This window comes from Cygnus olor, chromosome 14 (genome assembly GCF_009769625.2).
Source record: "Cygnus olor isolate bCygOlo1 chromosome 14, bCygOlo1.pri.v2, whole genome shotgun sequence".
NCBI classification, from domain to species: Eukaryota; Metazoa; Chordata; class Aves; order Anseriformes; family Anatidae; genus Cygnus; species Cygnus olor.
The window spans coordinates 18882393-18896690 of NC_049182.1; the positions used below are offsets into that span (position 1 = coordinate 18882393).

General features: G+C 36.7%; 1 long non-coding RNA gene across 2 annotated transcripts; it reads left to right on the plus strand.

The window, feature by feature from the left end:
- Window positions 1–1635: 1635 nt before the first annotated feature.
- On the plus strand, window positions 1636–13590 carry LOC121077864. Of its 2 annotated transcripts, XR_005824338.1 has the most exons (5): window positions 1636–1774; window positions 2592–2693; window positions 11526–11673; window positions 12053–12459; window positions 13492–13590. It is a non-coding gene; the product is annotated as an uncharacterized LOC121077864 (long non-coding RNA). The 2 variants fall into 2 exon arrangements; XR_005824337.1 differs by having other exon boundaries at window positions 11526–12459.
- The last annotated feature ends 708 nt before the right edge of the window (window positions 13591–14298 follow it).

Below are 14298 nucleotides of genomic sequence, written 5' to 3' on the forward strand. Positions count from 1 at the left end.
TGTTTCCAAAGATCTTGTCTGAAAAATTGATTGATCATCTTTGTCTTTAATCTTCAACTTTTTATTGAAATTTTACAGTGCTGATGTTTATAAAACCCTGTGAGGAGAGATGACAGGCAGGCACAGGTGTACAATGTCATGCAGGTTACAGGGAACAAAGGCCTTTGTACGCTCTTGGACAGTAGCGAAAAGGACAAGATGTGCGGTGATAAACCAACAGCACAAAAGCTGAGGTAGTAATGGAAGGATCCAGTAATGTTTAAGTTAGAGAGGATGGTATTTTCCCCTTCCATGTCATGCAAAGAAATTGTTCCTTGAGGAAAGAGGGCATTGTCTGGAGAAGGAACGTGGTAATACAGAGGCCAGAACCTCCACGTCAGAACAGAAAGATTTGTCTGCAATGTTTCCAGACACATCAAATTGTTTTTGCATCAAAACTTATCTGAAAGAAAAGTGTGTGCCAAGCATGCAGAAAAAAAATCACGAGGGGTGTTGGATAAGAAAAGAGCAAGAGAACCACAGCATGGGAAATCCTCCCAACCAACATCAGCATCTAATCAACATTGCCTAATTTCTCCGACACATAACAGATGCTTTAAAATTAGAGGGGTTTAAGACTGTAGGAAGGACAGGCTATCTATTCCCCACCCTCACCCCCCCTTATTTTAATGTTATTGTTTTTACACAAGTTTGGAAACTTAACTTGCTGACATTTGTTAATTCCTGTGAATCATACAAGCCTTAATTGTTTTTGGAAGGGTCTCCAGATCTCTCTGTGAAAGGTTAAGCATTATTTATTTGCCTTCATTACTACCCAAAGCTACATGATTACTGAACAGGTTTGACATTCACACTAATTAAGGATAAGAGAAAGAGGGAAAAAAACAAAACAAAACAAAAAACCACCTTTTTATGAGATCCAAATGGAAATTTACAAAAGCAAGAAATATTTAATAAAAATAAAAATAAAAAATGGATAGAAGAGGCAAATAAAATATAAAGTACAATTTCTCACTCATGCTAGAAGACTTTAAATTAAATTCAGGCTGTTTTTCTGTCATAGCATATTTCTGTCTATTAACTGCAGCCTGCCCATCCATCACCTGCTCCCTCCCTGACTCAGATTGCTTACAGGGAAGTCATAGGTCAGGGAAGCCCTCCTGGTGCTGATGAGCAGGAAGGATGTCCGGCATAAGTCCATGCTTCTTCCCTAGGAGTGTACTTCACAGCTGAGAGTGCTTGAAAACAAATACCAAATCCTGCTCCCTTTGCTCAGGTGAGCAGGTTCAGCCCCAAAGGATTTCACAAGGGGTTAAACACCATGTATAAAACCAATAATTTCTCTTTACTGGGCACACCTTGAAAGTTGTCAAAGTGGTTCAAACAACAAGGGAGGGGAGGGAAGATCTTTCTCCTTGAATAATAATTGACATAACGATGCAAACCTGTTAGCCTATAAACTCAAACTGCTTGCTTAGATTTTGTAAGAAGTCACACATTGCTAAGTGGAAACTACACTGTATGCAAAATCTCTATGGTATTGGGAACAGATTTGGCTTTGCTCCTTAGTGGCAGATTTAAAGTGAGATATTTAATTCTAATGATGTATATTATTCCACTGTACATATTACTCTGAAAAGTCATTTTTATAAAACCTCTGCACCATTATTCTTTAGTAGATGCAGAATGCCTCTTGCTAGTTTCTGTGTTTATGAGATCCACTCTGAAAGAGGGTAAGAATTGTGCCTGTACTTTCCCAGCTTAAAAGCACATGGTAACCATTTCTTTGTCAGTAAATCATAATGCGTAAAATAATAGATGAGTTTGTTTTTGTTTTTTTCATTAGCAAGATGTCTAAATTTGACATTCCCAAACACTTTGCTTTGTGAAGATGCAATGATTGTCTGTTATAAAAGTTATATCCCTGTTGATAGCTGTACTGCCTAATAGTGACTGCTTGGAGAAAACACTGTTCATTTCTTGCTGGATGAGTCTATCTCTATCAAAAATATTTATGGAAAAATATATACTTTGTGGATATTTATTTTTGAAAACTTGGTATTCGTTATTTTATACCCTTGAAAAATTTTGTGATGCTTTTGGATTTAAATTTATATGAAATATTTATCTTAGGAAAGCTTTAAAAAAAAAAAAAAGAACATTATCATATTAGTACATTATTTAACACTTTAAAAAAAAGAAGTTATTTTAATATCCTAGGGAAGTGATTTTCTTTTCTAGGAGATTTTATTTTTACTTTCAACTAAAACATTTTTTTCATTTTTAATGTCAAATGTTGCTGTTTGTGTTAAATTTGCTAAAATGTTATTTTTTTTTTTTTCCACCAAGCTTTCTGGAAAAAATAAAAGCTAAGCACTTCAGCTCAGCAGTCAGCTTCCCTCTGCAACACTTTGGTTTGGCATGATGAGGAATCAGGATTGTAGGAATGGACAAGAAAACTCTAGCAATGACTTGGCATTTTCAGTCTGCCTGCTTTGGTGGCCATAATCTTAAAGTTTCTGGTTCATTCTGTACACTGTATAACTGATTTGGTTGTCATTTCTTTTTTTTGTTTAACATTCTTATATGAGATATGCTCAAAGCTCTGAGACCTAGTAAAGCCTGAGTACTGGGTGCCTGTGTGGTGCTCTTTCTGCAGACCTGGCCTCCTCAACTTCTCTGCTTGCTGCAAGGTAGGATCCATGAATATGCATGTCTGCAAAGTGCAATCAATTCTTTTGCACTATGTTTGTTGTACCCAGGTCAATTTGCTTTGAGGAATTAAATCAAGATTACCATAGCTTTTGCATATCGTGAACTCAAAAAGATGTTTTTGGATTTCTAAACACTTTTGGCAGCTAGACAATAAGCCTGTTGTCAGATGGGGATTTGCCTGAGGTTTGTATCCCATGTGGCATCTCCCTTTTTCTCTCCTTGAAGAGAAAAATGCCCTCTGCTGTCCTCACATTTGGTGTTGTGTGAGTGAGTGACGGCACCAAAGTGCAAGGAGAAACACCTTGAGCACACGGCACAGCCTAGGTCAGTGACACCTGCTAACAACTTGCAACAGAACAGTCCTACAAGATTTACTGCAGCCCTTTACCTCTCATAACTATTGTTAAATTAAATATTAAGTATTTTAATTTATTACATTTAATGTTAAGTATATTTTTAATTACTTGTGCCTTCATTATATCATTAAGTGGTAACTGAAAAATATGGTGTAACTAGAGCAAATTTTTTTTAACATTTATTTCAAATGATCAAGTGCCATAATGGGAAAAAGTCAAATGAAACTTTCTCTTCAGAGATCCAAGCTGATAATATCTTTTCTAGATTATCAGGTCATCAAAGGCCTATAACAATTTAGGATCCATAAATTAAGTTCTGGGTCTTGAATACCATTAGGTTAACCTAATTCTTTCATTAATTGTGGCCCTTGTAGATTCCAGTGCTGAGTGGATATGCTAGATACATCTGTGTTTTGGAAAACAGCACCTTTAATCTGCTTATCAGTTCTCATATTGGAGCGTGGGTTGTTAGATATCAACCCTCAGTAGCTATGAACAGAGCAAACAGACACCTACAGTCTTCCTGCAAGGACTTTGTGGAAAAAATGAAGTTACAGATATGTCAAAAATAAAGAGAGACTTTGTAGACAGCTGGCATCTAATTAATTTGCTGCAAAACCTGAGGAAGACAGTACGTATAATCCTGCAGGTATTGCTGGATTTTGTTACTGCACCAATTATGATACAGCCTTGCCAGCACAAAGAACAGCAAGGCATTTACTGTGCACTTGGGGGACAGGGGTGTTATTAGTTGATGGAAGAAGTGTACTGGGATCCTTTGTATTTGTGTGTTGTTGGTGGTTTGTGTTTTTTTTTTCCTTTTGTTTTGTTGATTTTTTTTTCCCTCTCTCAATTTCTTATTCTCTGAAAGACAAAGAAGGAGAGGCTCCATTTTGGAATATTTTTAACAACTAACCAGCCTCCTAGCTGACCTCAGAAAAGCTAGACCTTCAACAGGACTTTCCTATAAGACAAATGAACCAGCATGCCTTATTTCATTGGAAGCAGCTCCCTTTCTGACTGCTATAGTTTATTATGGTTAGTCCATTATAAATTACATGATGTCTCCAGGGACCCATTCTGTACTTGAAATATCACAAGACTACTGTCATGCATAGTGCTGCAGAGAGCTGCTAAATTTATATCCAGTAAAAATGTGCTTTACATTGCAGAGTGACCCACTTTAACTTTGATGCATAAATGGGTTGGTTTTCTTTTAAGTATTATCTGTTATTTTCTGTTTGTCCACAGTTTTAACTTGCTTGGAAAAGACTCTGGGAAAATCTGTCCTTTGTGCTTGGTGTATAGTATGATTATCATTATCTTATAAAACTTGGACATACTCGCAAATTCCCCTACAGACAAAGCATACAAAGGGCAATTTTGTCTGTCAGCCCATGTAAATTCTCTCAGATTGTATAAAAGGACAACAGTGGCAGATTGACTGCTGGAGCTTATAGCTGCTTCTGCTACTAAACAGCACAGCAAATAGAAAAGACTGTGAAGCAAAAGTTGTCCTAACGTATAGATAACAGCAGTTTAGTTGCACAGTTTCAAAATATGCCCTATGATGCTGTTTTAAACGCTTTTTTTTTTTTTAATCATTATTGAAGTAGGATGTGAGAAGAATCCTTCCAAATTCCAGCATGTTTTTAACAAAATGAAAAAAGCAAAGCATAACTGTCACCCCTCTTCTTAGAGGAGAGAAAGAGAGAAGACTCAGGCTCAAAATGTCTTCAGGTTACTATATACTATAAGCCATTATCTACAAGAAGTACGTTCCTATGAATTCTGCCATAAATCTTCCTTATTTTGTAAAGAGAAGAATATATGGGAGGACTATTATGTTACTATTTGATGTGGCTTCCTCACATGGTCAAATAGCTGATAATTTATTAAAGAGAGTTGATGTTTACAAGTGTAGAGTAGATGTTTACAAGCTTATATGAAAGAAGAGAAGCGTGTTAAATGGAAAGGATTTTTGCTTTTATTTTTTTTTCTTCTTTAGAGTTTAACAAATTGCATCCTTTCAGGCAAGAAACATCTCCTCAAGCTTAAGTGATTCTACACGATTTTTGTCCTGAGAAAATGGCACGACATCCATTGGTCCTGATAACTGTGGAAGTGAAGTTATGGGCAGTGATAATGGACTCATCTTTCCACAGATTCTATTCCCCCTCTTGGATAGGCAGAGATGGGTGACAGAAGTATGTTTTCTTCCTCCAGGTGTCTTGACATCGCATTACACTAGCTGAATGTTGGGCTAGAATTATGTTTCAGTGATGGTCTTTGCAATAGTAAACATCAGGCTGTCCCAGCCCCTACCCCTTCATCTTCCTTTGGAGCTTTCTGCAGAAAATAATCCTCTCTCTCTTGAACAGGAGAGGACTGAGGTTCTGCTTAAGAAACCCAAAGGGTTCAATGTCTTCATTTAAAATCCCAAAGGATTTCAATGTCTTCATTTAAAATTTCAAACTCAGGTTATCCTGATCTTTCTACAACATTGTGCATCCAGTCCCTTTCGTTTTTAAATAGATTTAGATTAGGTGTATCTCTTATCAACAGTGGACAGGAAGAGATGCATTCCAATTGAACTGAAAATATTTTCAAAATGCGTTGGGTCTAAATCAGGTTTGTTCCTCTGAAGAATTGAAAGGACACCAAGATACATAATAAAACATATTCCTTAACAAATACTTTTCTTAAGGAATTTGCTAAACATATCTTCCTGTGTTTGCATTTAAAAAAAAAAAAAAAAGTTTACATGCATTTGCAGCTTCCTTTTGTCTTTAGAGTGTTGCACTGAAAAGACATGCTTAAGTGAAACTCAAAGAAATGGACAGTATATATGCTACCATTTCAAATGACATTAGAGAAAATGTCAAGAGTTTGGGGCAAGGGAAGGAAATAAAGTTTTGAGGATTTAAAACCTGAACCTTTCCTTGCAGGCTGTGTAAAGTCTGGGAGCTAATAAACTCCTTTTGATCATCTGGACATCGGGAAAGTTCATGCATAACCTGAAGGTTCATAAATTATAAAAAATGTTTTCTTAAGCTCATTTTAATGAAGAACCAGAGCTTTCATAGGTTAGTTTTTGAATGGAGAAAAGGTTAATGTAGACTGTAATTACTGATCCACGAACACAGCTGGAAATATAGTACTGTTCTGCATCATTATTTGGACTACTTCTGGGTAGGAAAATAATTCAACAGTCTAAATGAAGATCACTGTCAGATTCAGTAACACAAGCATTTGTTTGCTAGGTCTGATGATTATGTAGGAGGCGCTTAAAATAATCCAAAATAATGGTGAAAAGGGCTTTTTTCCAGCCTTCATAAATATCAATATTGTAAAAGTAGATAAGAATATGAAAATCAGGTTTAATGGAGTGCTTATGCTGTGAGTAGCAGTTTTCTACCTTTAGGAAGTGTCACCTTTGGAGAAAAGGGCCTAAGAGACCTTGGGGACAAGCAGATGACTGCAAGTCTTTAGTGTGCTCTTGCAGCAGGGAAGCCAACTGTATTTTGGGCAGTATTTGAGTACAGAGTATAGCCAGCAGCTAAAGGCAAAGTCACTTTTGACTTATGATGGCCATGCTTAAATATCATACGGTGTTTTAAAAAAAAAAAAAAAAAAACTTAAAAAGGTAGTGATCTGTGCATAGAGTATTGATCCTGTAGCAAACTGTTAATTTTTACCTTATTTTTATACCCAAAATCATGGGTATGTTCTATATGTACAGTGTCATGTTACTGTTGTGTGTTTGGATGAATATGTAAAAGGGAAAAAAAATAGTATTTTTGATCAGACTATCCCTTTATTCACTTTTGTGGAAGTCTAAAATAAATGTGATGTCAATGTTAAGAAAATGAAGTATCTAAAATGATTTGTGTGTTTAGCATTACTTGAAGGAATAAGTCAAATTTACGTGAAAATATATAGGGAAAACATATAAAGGGAAGATATAGAGCTATAAGTCTACGAGAAACTGGAAAGCGAGACATACATTAACTACCTGTAGAAATAAGAGTAAATGATGGTTCCTGCATTCTCTGTGATACTGATTATGATCTAGATTATTGGTTGTGTGAAATTCATTATGTGAATTTCATTGGGCTTCAAAGATTCCTCTCGTTACAGGCAGGCATTATGAAACCCTAATGGTGTTTAAATCCACATAGATAAATTATTGGTCCAAGTTACCAGCTGGAGCTTTACATTTTTAGAGGCTCTGTTGGGCTCTGTTAGTTAGCATTTGGACGTACTTGCTTGTTTATCCTAGTTCAGTGAAAACTTTTGTTTCTGTGGGACTATGTTCAGGTTTTGTCTATGAGAATGTGACTCTGCTGGGCGATAGGAAAAATCTTTAGAAAAGGTAGGAAAGGCTGATTGAAAACTGGTAGCTCTGTTAAAATTGTAAGGCTTTGACATTCGTTCTTTATTCTGCACTGAAGCAAATTAAGACTGTGCAAATTAAGTTTGTGAAAACATCAGAGAGAGCAACAATGGAATAGCTGCTGGGAGCCTGAGGTTTGAGATGTGCTTCCTGATTCGTTAACGTCATGGGCAATGTTCCAAATCACCCTTCGTAAGTGTGATGAATATTTAAAGAAGTACGGGAAATGGTGCAGAATACCAATATCCCGGTGATTAGGACTTCCACTAAAGGCACAGGAGAGAGAGAGATTTGTCCCTGTTCTGTGTAAATCCTTGCTCTGGCTAGGAATCACCGCTAGTCCAGTGCAGTTTTACTCTGTAAAGCCCTTCTCAATTAATATGTTTGTATGTAAAAATACTTCAGAGGATTTTTATGTTTTAAAAAGCCTTTCTTTTGAAATTTTATCGGTGTATTCTAATATTTAAGAGCAGTACAGCTTGCTGTGAATGGTTTGGAAAGCTTCACAGACAGGCACTGAACATTTCAGGAGAAAGGTAGACTTCTGTAATGAGACTATTTTAGAAATAGGGATGATGATACTGTCCCTCATTGCAATAGAAATAAAAGAGAAGTTCTTTTAACATAGAATAAATAATAAACTCCCATTCATCTTTTAACATGCTGCAAATAAAGGTATTAACATATACCTCATTGTGCAAGAGACATTGCATATCTTTGCAAACATAAATTAAAAAAAAAAGTCATAGAAACCTGATACGCTTGCAAGTGAATATTTGGGAGGCAAGAGTAATTATCTCACTTGACTTCCATCGACTGTAGACATAACTGAATCATCCTCTGAGAAATTAAATATACAAACAGTGACTTTTAAAGAGCTAGATGAATCAAGCCAGCAATACACAAGAATCAGTGGTATCTTTCTATTTAACAGAAGAGGAACAGATAATCTGATCGTAAGCTAAAATATGCGAGACAATACAGGAGTGATTTTTTTTCAGTCAAGTTTCTATAGTTGTTTTTTTTTTTTTCCTAGATTATTCTTTGTCTAAAATGTTTCTAGTGAGTCCTCTCACCCAGAGTGAATGGGATGCTGTTGAAGTAAGATGTCACCCAGTGTGTTGTGAGAAAATCAGAATGTCGCCCTAATGAAACTGGCGGTTTCTCATTTAGCTCACATTTAAAGACAGGGAAGGCTAAATGTCAGCATATAGAGACTTCAAACATACAAGCTTGATTTGGCCCCTCTGCTATCATTTTTTTCCATATATGTAACTTTTTGTCAAAATTAATTTGGTAACAATAATATACATCAGATGACCTACAGTTCACATTCACTAGAGCTTTCATGGCATCCATAGTTGAATAATTTTGAAACTAATGGCTAGTTGGTGCTTTTGGATAGAGTACCTAAACTTCCACAGGGAGAGAAAGGTGTACTGCCAAATCTTTTCAAGTGCTATGGCAGTAACGTGGAAGACTTGGCATTTCCCACTGTCATTTTCATTCTCAAAGTGCAATAAGTGTATGCTGAAGAATGTATTTCAAGTACCTGGGAAGAGTAGCCCAATAGACTATCAGCCCAACTCTTCCGGACAGCCTCATTTATTTTTCTAAATTAAGGCATACTTTGAGAGAAACTAGTGCTGACCCAGGTGGTGATCACAGAAGGAGTTCCTATGCTTTCCATTACTGTCACATAGCTCTACTGTATCCCTCCATCATCTCTTTTCTAGTAATCAGAATAAGAAAAGTATTCCTCCTGCCCTCTCCCAACTAGCCGTACATTATATTGTAGATATCATACAAACTGCTTTTTCAGAGACCAAACTTTAAAGTCTAGTCTTCAGTTTTCAAATTTCTTAATTTGTACTCATATTTAATCCAGGAATCAGCACTAGGAAATGGATGAGTATATTGCTGTAGTTTAGCAGCAATGTTTCCAGTGACTTGGTAAATTACTGAATTTCTGGAAGAGCTGTGGTTTACATATATCCTCCACCATTTGGACTGTGGGTGGAAGGCTTGCTTGAACTAAGGGCGTTAAAATGACACTATTAATGGTTTTGGATGATGTTGCCCCATGAGAACAAAAAGAACTTCAGCCGGTTAGTTATTTTGTCTGCAAAAATAGCAACAAAAGGACTAAATACAGCAGGAGTGTGTGTGTGCATCTATGTACAGACATATCCATACAGATACATATAAAAAGAATGCATTGTTACAGTGATAACAGGGGTGATTTAAAGTATTTGTTTAACATTCTTATTTAAGTTTCCATATTTGCTGAGATGGAGAAGTTCACTGTTTCCTGTAGCCATGACTCTAGAGCAGTCTGTAAGAGAATTCTGTGGTTTATGATATTTTTTGTTTTATAATGATTTTGCTAAGAAATTATTTTTAAATGCTAAGAAATTATTTTAAGGGACGTTTTCTGAAGCTGAATTCTGCAACATCGTGTTGGTTCAGTAACAAATGCCCTGACAAATGGTGGATCAGAGAGGAGAAAAAGGCAGCAACAGCCACCTTTGTGCCAGCCACTGTGCCAGTAATCCAGAGCCCCACGAGCACCTGTCTCCAACCTCATGCTTATGATTCCAGACACACTTATTGACATATATCAGCAATTTCACCTCCTAACAATGTTAAAAACAGCTCCCAGTTATATTTTCAGTTATGTTATTTTTCATTTAGACATATCTGAAAGTACAACAACAGCAAACCTTTAGCTCGTTCTCTCCTTTTTCCTTCAGGTTGGTTTTGTTACTGTTTTTTTTTTTCTTTTTCTGTCTTCACACCAATACTGCAGGTCTGTGTCTCTCAGAGATGGAGAGAAATTGATATTGAGACGTGCTGAGAATGTATTGTAGTTACCAAGGAAGTGGTTTCCCAAGCAACAGTAGCCACACAAAATTTGACATAATTTCTTCCTCTGTTACTGTATCATGTTTGCAGCTTTGAAGGAGCCAGAGTGTGGGTAGCATAAGTGATTTTCTCCTTGTTAGCCTTATTTTTTTGAAGCAGATATGGTAATGTTCTTGTATTTGTTAAAGGAAGGGCTAAATTCACTTTAAGCTGAAAGTTTTGGTAGTGTTGAGAGGTGTTTTTTTGTTTGTTTTGATTTGTTTGTTTTACAATTTTCTGGTAGCAGACATTGTGGATGTGCCAGATAGTGCTTCAGCATGTGGGCAGATGCTGGAGGCAACATTCTCAGCTGTTACACGCCAGTGATGATATTTGCCATTCAAGAAAGCCATGCCAGTGTCTTGGTTTGCTCCAGAAATTGGAAGAGACATTTGCCAGCTTGATAATGTCAGAAAGTGTAGGAAATACGCATTTGTTCAGGATTAGTGGAGGGATCCAAACCAACAAAAATGCAGGGGCAGATGTCCTAAATTCTCTATAGCGGTGCAAACAAAAGGACCATGAGTCAGCTGGGCATCACTCAAAGAAAACAGTATTATAGTTCTTCTACTTTCATCAAGAAATGACAATAACTAAATAAATGTAGCTCTCTGAAGACTAACTTAATCCTTGTTCCTAGAAAAGAATAGAAAAGAACAGGTTCTACAGCTTAATAAGCAGTGCAATGTAGTGTGTTTTCTCAATAGAAAATGTGAATAATTTCTACCTGTTTCTGTGTACTGAGTTTTTTAAGTGGCAAGACACCACAAAGGCACTGTTATAAAGGGCTCAATCCTGCGTAACAAAGAAACAGAGGAATCATTTTTTATTTCAGTTTCAGGTACTAATAAAATCCAAATTTCTTTCAGAAAATTGTCTTAAATTCAACAATGACTCTTGATATCAGCACGGTGAAATCTAAAAAGAACGTGGTGGTATGTAGATGAGCAGAATCCTAAAGGAAGGTATGCATTTTAAGTAGGAGGTATTTTCCTGTAATACTTATTTAGGTTCATGTTGTGTTAATTCCCTGACATCTTTACTAAAAATTTAGACTTCTGCTTTGACTAGGATTATATATATATATCCTAGTCAATATAATATATATATATGTATTTAATTGTGCCAACTCTCACTTGTCTTCTGTATTGCAGGTTGCCATGGATGATGAAACATTTGAGCTATAAAAGCTTTTAAAGTGTATGAAGAAATCATTATGTATATTATGAAACTGTTCAGCATTATGGATCAGAGCCAGCTGTACGTTCCCAGCCGTAATGGACGCACCTTTTGCCCATAATTGTGAGTCTGCGAGCACAGACACTGGAGAGAATGACCAGGGGGATTTGGGGGCTTTACTGGCTCTGAGTCTGTACTAGCCCTGCCAGATACAAGCTGGCACATAAAAAGTGTTATTCTTTTCCAGTATTCATTTATTTCTACCTTTGTGAACTGCTTCATACAAAGAACTGCCTTTTTAACCCATCTCTCAACCCCTCTTCAAGTTCCAGAACTAACGTTCCAATTAACTAAGAAGTATCATGTTCTCTTCAGAGAAAGCTACCTTTACCCAAGAAAGCCTCTCATTTTACCAGGAAATATGCAATGCGCACTGAGCTGATAAGGTTGTACATTCTGTTTCAAATTGTGAAAGGATACAAAAAGACCTTATTTTTTTCAGATTTAGAGGAAGAAATGGATGAGATTTCATATTGCTTATTTAAAAGTCTGGAATTGACCTATAGTATGGTGTTATTTGTGGGATAATGCCCCTGTGGATTGAGTGCCAAATAACACTGCAGTGCCAAGACCTGGAATAAAATATTTTCTACGTGAAAAAAGCAAGTGACAGAGGTCCGGCCTGCTGTTATGACTGGAGTGAGTGACAAGCTCTTCCTTCCAAAAAGAGAAGGAGCCTCTCTTTCTCCTCACGTCCTGGGATGGCAGTACTTTCTCACTCATTGCCTGAGGAGATGTGAACTATTTGCAGAGTCTAATGTCTGAAACAATGAGAGAAATTTAAAGACAAAAGACCAGAAATCTCCATCTTTGCAACTAGAAGAGTTTCCTATGAACTAAATATAAAAGGTTTGTAACTGTCTTTCAGGATATTTTCTTCCAGATGTGAATATATTGCTATCAATAACAAAGTTTTGTTAGAGGTCAGATGCAAGGGTTGATTTAAAATTTATAATTCAGAGAGCTTTTAAAACTGGCACTTTGGAATTATTTATCTAACTAACCTGCCTATTCAATCTGTTAGCCATTGATCACTTCACCTGCTCCTTTCCCCTTGATCTCTGTTCTTTTTTATACTACCCATTTCTTCTTTGCATAAGATTATTTATCACCTGCTCTTCCAATTCTTATCTATCAGTAGAAAAATTGCCTCTTTCACCTCTTTATTCAACATCATTCATACTCCACAAACTATGATCCACATTCCTCCCTCCTCATCCTGTTAAATACAGTTTAGAACTTCCTTCCAACTCTTTTCTTCACTTCCACCAACTTGACATACAGTACTCAATTTTTACTCAGTATTTGTCCTTCTTTCCTTCCTCCTAACCATTTGTTTTTTCATGCCAATGAAATAGCACTCAGGTCACCTGGTTCAGACTGCTCGCCCCAAATGCCTGATATTGAACTAGTATTTTTATGAACTATTTCCCACTGTGCCAAAACCTGCTGATCTGAGTGCATGATGGGAACAGGTGGTCCAGGCACAAGCAGCAGTAGGAAGTCTTTAACTGAGTATTAAAAAAATGGATGCTTGGCTTGAGCAGAAGGGCAGAATTCATTTTAACCTCTTTTATTTTTCAAATTCTTCCTTTCTTACAGATTAGCACCTTTTGGTATGTTTAGTATGTTGCAAGACTATTTTTGATTTAGTTACTGTTCCCTTGAGAATAAGGAAACTGTGTGCAGTCTTCTGGGAAAAATAATTGTGTAAGCACAAAGAATCAAATATGGTGGTAAAATGTCACAGAGTCAAGTGGTACCCCGGAGTGAAAGACTGACAGACTTGCTTTAAAGTAATTTCTGCTTTACTTTTTGATTTTGTTATTTAATAGAACTTTATATAATTAGCTCATATTTTAATGTTTTATTTCCTTCCAGGTTACTTTTTTTAGTTAAAAAAAGAGAATTAAAAGTAGAAAAAAAAACATCACCACCAACAACTACTAACAACAATACCACACACAGAAAAAAAAAAAAAAGGTAATTTTTTTTATTTATCCCTATTGCTGGACATGGGTCATTTTTCAGGGCCTTTGGCATATCCTGTTTGTGATGAAGACTGTAAGTATTCGATTTGCTACTTAAGCAATTTGTGAGGAGGTACTGTGCAGCACTTGGATGAAAGACTCAGCTGGGTTGGAAAGGAGGGAAGATGATGTTGTGCAGGGTACCCTGGCTCTGTACCATGGACCACTTATTCTAGTAAGGAGAATGTTTTTTTACTTAGAGAAGTAAAACATGCTCTGCTTTCTGGACTTCTTAAAAAGAAAACTGTGAGACGTTGGTGCAAGGGAGCTGACAGCAAGGTTTCTGGCAGCAGGAAGGGGTGAACACACAGCCAAGCCACGGAGATGAGAGGGACATTGCCAGGGGTCAGCAAAAGGGATGGGGTTCGTTTACATCTCAAAGACACTAAAGAACAGGGGCAAGGAGCTGCCCTCTGAGGACACTGGTTACTGGGCATATTGGCACTCCCAAGGTCTGTCTCACCTAGATGACCTCAAGGTGTCATTTTTTCAATATTTTTTTTCAGGTTTACCATATTGTAATAAAACCTTCCTTCAGAGACTGAAACTCAGGACAGGGATATATTTATTTTGAGGAAATGTGGGGCAAACCCACCTTAGGGCTCTTCTAATATCAAGTTTCTGCCATGTGGAGATTAATATTTATGTTGTTGGGTTT